The sequence below is a fragment of the Triticum dicoccoides genome, chromosome 3B, assembly GCF_002162155.2.
Source record: "Triticum dicoccoides isolate Atlit2015 ecotype Zavitan chromosome 3B, WEW_v2.0, whole genome shotgun sequence".
Lineage (NCBI taxonomy): Eukaryota > Viridiplantae > Streptophyta > Magnoliopsida > Poales > Poaceae > Triticum > Triticum dicoccoides.
The window spans coordinates 6,159,823-6,166,395 of NC_041385.1; the positions used below are offsets into that span (position 1 = coordinate 6,159,823).

Here is a 6,573-nt window from a genome sequence, read left to right on the forward strand (position 1 = left end):
GGTCGCGGTTGCGCAACCGCGACTAATGGCAGTTGCGAACCGCGACCAAAGGCCTTTTTTCCACCAGTGACTGGTCCAAGATACATTGTTAAGATATTAGCTTTTGATCTCGCATGCAATGCTTGTCATGCAAGTTTTTTGTTATCAATAGTGTAATATCAGGATTGAGAACACAGAAGATCACGTGTCCCTTTCGATGAAAAGTGATGGACAAATAGGCAAAAGGGAACAAATAATTGGACAAGCTAGTGTCCAAGTGTGTGCAGATATAAAACCTGGAAATTAGATGGACCTGCAGGGATCAATCACAGATGAGGCTCATAGATATGGGTGTAGACATAGTTCTTCATTTATTGAAAAGGAAAAGGATAATTCAAGAGGAAATATTAGACTGACCATTCAGCCATCGGTCTAATCTCATTCTCTCCATGTACCAAAGGTTTAATCCTAAGCTGTCAATTCTCGATCATATTAGACTGAACTGCAACCACGATCTCGTTCATTTCTACAGGCTCTTCCGCTCTTGCTGGACATATGATTATCTGACTTTTGATCAGCTAATAATATAGTCTCTTTGGGGTCCTAAATACATTTCTATAATATAGCGGTCGCCCTCTCGACAAAAATTGATTTCTGGTCTCATTGCCTGGTCTGGTTTGCGTTGGTTTTATAGGTGTGATCGTGACTGGCCCATGTGTCAATGACTCAATGTTCATCTTCATCCCATGTCTCTTCTTATGGGGCATTTCACCGAGCAGCTTCTAAGTGGCCGGAGTACAATGACTGTCGTGGAGCTTTTTGCGCCAGGTGAGGAGCTCGACATCGAGGGACCACTCCCCTATGGCTAGCCAGCCAATATATTTGTCATTTTGTAAGCCATTGGAATCAAAACAAGGCATAACATAATTTCTGAACAAAATGCAATTCTTTTTCGGAAAGGAAGAAGAGACAATCTTTGCAGAAGAAGGAAAAAAAGGCACAAAACCAAAAGAATAGTTCTCCTCCCAGGCGATTGAGAGCTCACATCCCCCATTTTTCGAGGGCAAAAAGGCCCACCACTTGATACTAGAGTAGTGTATGAACCAACTGAAGAACTGGCAGAGGGCTATACCAATATGAGATCTGGAGTCGCGGATCTAGCCCAATTTTTTAGGGTGGGGCAATAGGTAGAAGGGCTGGGATTTTTTCTACTTATTTTTCTTCACACCCATATGGGCTGGGTCAAACTCTTAGGGTGGAGCCACCCTGCACCCTATTGGATCTGCCATGCCAAAACATTTTTTTCATGTGTACGAAAACCATAATAAACTTATGAAATAAATCTGTATATAGCACACAGACTTATATACGCCTTACTGTCTAGCAAGCAGCATGTGGGCAACATCAATTTGGTTCTGCGCTCTAGCTGACTGGGTGTTGTACGCGCTATTTTGCTCATTGACAATATTCAGGACTCACACCCCAAAAATAAATCCATTTAGCAACCAAAAACAGTTGACCAGTTACATAACTAAAATTTAGCTGGTGCACACTTCGGGTTGTCGCCACCTCCCTCGTCTCTTAATTAGCTAGCCAAGGCGTGGAGATCAGTTGAACTTCAAGCAGTAATCCTTGAGCTTCTTGCAGTTGTGACGGCACGCCAGTCCGAGCATGGTCACCACGTTCCGTTCTGAGATGCACTCACCAACCAAGGTCTCACACTTGTCCTTCATCCTGTCCAGATGGAAGCGAGATGCTGCAACCAACATGTCTTGGGCAATAGTCGTCACGCCATACCCCGCAGCAAGGGCTATTTCTACCAAGGGAGGCATATCGTCGGTGTAGATGAAGCGAAGCACCGCCTTGAAGACTGCAACCCTCATATGCCAGACCGGTACGATGTGGTCCTCCTTCTGGTTGGTGGCCACAATCATCATGTATAGGGTCGGTGCCCGTGTGGCGATGACGAGGCTATGTGCGTGAATCTCTCTCTCTCTCTCTCTCTCTCTCTCTCTCTCTCTCTCTCTCTCTCTCTCTCTCTCTCTCTCTCTCTCTCTCTCTCTCTCTCTTCGACTAGGAATGTCACATCTGAGCCCTTCTCGCTCACCAGGAGCTGCTCAAGATGAGACGCGATGTTGGGCGGTGGAGCAAGAGTCATGTCTCCCACACTGGCTGAAGTGCCACTGGTATCGATGCATGCCTTCTTGGTTAGTACAAAGTCACACTGAATTGTTAGAGATCCGTCATATGCTAGGTAATCGTACAGTGACACGGCACCCTCCGCACTGATGAAACCCGAAAACCAATAGGATTCACCTTCTGAGGTGAAGGTTTCTTCCAATTGCCCCATGATTAGGATTGGTGAGTTGCCATCAGGGTCCTCCAACATGAAACATAAGGACACCCTAACACCATCTGCTCCTGGATTGGTCAACAATTCAGCGGACACCGAAATTCTCCCTTCTTTCACTGATACCTCCAACCGCCAGTTATAGCCTCCTATGTGAAAAGTGTCCGAACTCAATTTCTGTTTAACACCATAGCTCGTTTGCAGGCTCTTAAAGTTTGGGATCCTCAACTCGTGCATACCGTGAGCCACATCCGACGTGTTATACGTCGACACAGTCTGTTTCTCTGGCCGGCATAGGCCGGTGTCATCGTGGTTGTCTGATAATTTACAAGTAGCTACTTTGTCCGTGACACTAGCTAGGAACGAACAACAGCTTTCCTCTAGCTCAATGTATTCCTCTCTGGCCTTGACTTTGGCATACACGTTGGCATCAGACGCCAAGTACTCAATGCACGAGGACTCCAGCTGGCGGCACCTATGCCGGCCGTGCACCTCCACCAACGTCGGCATGACAGACTCTGTGTCTATGCTTTCGGACAATATCTTCTCGCACATGAGCCTCAGCTTCTCTAGGTCGTAGCGATCCGCTGCAACGAGCAGGTCAAGCGCCATGTCCACACGACGCCTTGCAGCACATTTGTTAGCTGTCTTTCTTTTGATGGGCAGCTCGTCGGTGCAGATGAAGCGGATCATGGCCCTGAAAGTTGAGGCGCTCATGTCATCGACCGTGACACGACGGGTGGCACTCTCTCTCATTTCACCGAGGAGCTCGGCGGCGAACACCGGTGACCGCATGGCTAGGACGAGCCTGTGCGCCTGGATCTCGGCCTGCTCCACGACGAACGTCACGTCTGGCAACATGCATGCAGGTGTTGTACCCTTTGGCTCCGACGAGAGGAAAAGAAGCTTTTGCATATCCTCGGCGATAGCAGACTCCTCCTCCTCCGCCCGGAGGACCTCGACAGTGCAGAGGATGATGAGGCGGTCGTCTTGCACGAAGCTGCTCTCATGGCCGCGGAATGCATCTGGCACCGGCAACGTCCAGCTCCTGCCGGCCTGAGACAGCTGCCAGCTGTTGCCGGACCATGCGGGGAAGGTGCGGGCCTCGTCGCTCTCCCACACGGCGGCGGGCCACCGGCCAAGCGGGTTCTCGATCTTCAGCTGGCTCGCCTTGGCAACGACGGCGTCGTCGGTTATGTAGGCGGTGAGAAGCAGGAGAGCGATGGAGGCATGGTGTCCGTCGTCACTGAAGCTGCAGTCGAGGGGCCCATGTGTGGCCGCCGAACTCGAAGGCGCCGGAGAGGATGGAATAGTGAATGTTGTTGGCCAGCGCTGCGCGGCCGTTGTAGCCGACGATGTGGAACTTGTGCTCGCCTCGGATGAAGGACGCTGGCCTGCGTGCTGCTGTCTCTTCTTGCGGCGGCCGAACAGCGGCCGGCAGGGTAGACCGCTTCTTCCGTGGGCAACGTCTAGTCATATGCTTAGAGTCCAATTACAAGGGACTAAGCCGATGGCGTTTGGGTCGGGCGACACGGACAGCGACGCGTTTGGGTCGGGCGACGCGAAGGGAGGCGCGGCGAGCGCCGCGGCGGAGGCGGTCGGCTGGACGGTGGTGCGGCCTGCGGCGGGGCGGCCGCGGGGGGGCGTGCTGCCCGAGGGGCGGCCCCTTGCTCCGTCCTTCTCCGGCAGCCGGTTCTGGGCGCCGGAGGGGATCGACTCCGACATCGACGACGACGAGGTAAGTTCTCAGGTAAGTGATGGTAGTTCCGGTGGTTCGCCGAGGCCTACATCTGGGTGCTCGGTGGGCGATTTCATCGCCCGTGCGGAGGAGCTCGGGGGCTCCTTCGTGGCTGGTCGGCGGCGCGCTTTTGCTCCTGGAGGGCAGGGAGGTCGCCGCCTGGCGGCCCGGATCTGGCGCCCGCCAAAGGGGGTGGATGCGGGCCCCGAGGGCCGCTCGCGCGCCATCCCGTAGGCGGGTCGCCGGGATTCGGGGCTGGCGGAGCTCCCTCGGGCTCCTGCGTGCTCGCCGGAGCCGGCAGGGGCTGGCGACGGCGGTGGCGGGGCTGGCCGGGTAGGAGACGCACGGAACCTGGCTAGGGTTTCCGGTGCACCGGTGGCTGGGCCTGTTTCGGTGTTGGGCCAATATGACTGGCCCAGCCTGCCAGGGGGTGGGCTGGGGTGCCCTGTGTTGGGCCTGCAGGCTTCCGCGCCAGTGGGGCCGTCGGGCCCAGCGTCGCACTCCGCTGCGTCCGGGTCAGGAGGGGGCAGGGGCTCTCCACTGTGTCGGGGCCGGCCCAGTCAGGCCAGGTGGCCTGCTGCGAGCCTGCGCCTTGGCCCGGGCCCATCGTGAGGGAGATGCCGAGGCTGTCACCTCCTATAAATAGGTGGCTGTGGGTGCCAAAAGGAACCCTAGATCTATCGCTAGGGTTTCCTGCCTCCCCCTCGCAGGTGCGGCGCTTCGGGCATCTTGCTCGTCGTCTGCACCGCTCCGCCCCTCCCCCCCTTTCTTGCTCATTCGCCACTGCGGTGCGGATGGGGTCCCGTCGGGGTGACAAGCCCCCCATGTCGCCTCCGATTCCGGCGGCGGAGCGCCAGCGCGAGAAGGATCTGCGAGCGAAGGCGCTCGCCAAGGTGCCTGCGACCCCAGCGGAGGACGGGGGCTGGGGGCCGCCGCCTCCATGGTGGCTCGCTGAGCAGGAACGGAAGAAGCAAGAGGAGCGCGAGCGCAAGAAGAAGAAGAAGGAGGAGTACCGGCGGCGGGGGCTCGAGCAGAAGAAGGAGCTCAAGCGGAAGGAGTCTCAGCTCCCTCCGGGCGGTGAGCGGGGCGGGGACCCGCAGGCCAAGAAGCTGAAGCATAAGGGGGGCGGCTCGGCGCCGCTGCTGCTGGCGGCTGGCCCCGAGGCTTCTAAGGAATCGATTGACGCCCCGATCCCCGTGGAAGAGGCCGACGGGCCGGAGTGCTTCAAATGCGGCAGGGTGGGGCACTATCAAAACATGTGCTCCTTCAAACCCCTGTGCGTCGTATGCCACGAGGAAGGCCATGTGTCGGCTTACTGTCCCACGAGGGGGAGGCCCCTGGCGTTGCAGATCATGGGTAACGCGATCCCTGGCGAGGGCTTCTTCTGCCTCCCATTCGTGGACACGGAGGGGCAGGAGGTCCGCGCTCCTCTCGTCTCGGACACGACGATTATTTCGGCGGCGCCCGGCAAGTTGTCAGTCCCCATCTTGGAGGCGGAACTCCCCTACCTCTTTGAAGGGGAGTGGGACTGGCAGGTGTCGGCCGTCGGAGTAAATCAGTTCTCGGTCGTCTTCCCCGACAAGGCCATGCTGCGGATGGCGACCCGCAGCGGCAAGCTTTACTTCCCCCTCCACGACATCATGGCGGACATCAAGGAGGCTCGCCCGGAGGAGCCCAAGGCCGAGCTCATGCCGGACACTTGGGTCAAGCTGTGGGGTGTGCCATCCAAGCACCGTCACGTGGATCGCCTCATGGCCGCGACGGTGATGATTGGGCGTCGTATGGAGGTGGATCAGGCGTCGCTGGCTGGTCTGGGACCGGTGCAGATGCGTTTTGCGTGCCGTGCCCCGGCCAAGCTCAAGGGATATGTGCAGATTTGGTTCAACAGTGAGGGATTCACCTTCCGCCTGGAGGCCGAGATGGGCGCTCTGCTGGGTGCGGCTCTCGCTCCCCCTCCCCCTCCACCAACCGATCACGACAAGGGTCCGGAAGACAAGGACAAGGACAAGGACAAGGACCATGACATGAGCACTGGGGATGACTCCATCAACACGGCAACTTGGGACAAACTGGGTCTCAAGGACAAGGACGGGCAGGCCGCGCCTCCGGCGACGGGCGCGGCCCAGGACCAGGAGGTGTGCCAAGTGGTGGTGGGCAGCAATGACACGGGTTTCAACCAGTACGGATCCAACATGACCATGAGCCTTGACATCGACAAGGGAGTCTCGGCGTCCTGTGACTCGGAGGGCCGCTCGACGCTGGTCTCCCTGGTGGTTGCGATGGTGGACGCGCCTCGGGCTGCAGCAAGCCCTCCCAAGGTGGTGACCGGCATCGGCGAGGGCGGGATGAAGCTTCAGAAGAAGACGGCGGGCCGCAAACCCCCTGCGGTGGCGCCGGCGAGCCCCCCTACGGCCCGCGCGAGCGCGCCGGTCCCGCAGCGGCCGGTGGTGATGACGCTGGCCTCCCCTGGGGGTCCGGTAGGGGGCACCTCGTCGGTCATCCCCCC

At 57.5% G+C, this 6,573-nt stretch overlaps 1 pseudogene; it reads right to left on the bottom strand.

Moving 5' to 3' along the window:
* Positions 1 to 1,586: 1,586 nt before the first annotated feature.
* LOC119280435 lies at positions 1,587 to 3,806 on the bottom strand (annotated as a pseudogene).
* Between the last annotated feature and the right edge of the window lie 2,767 nt (positions 3,807 to 6,573).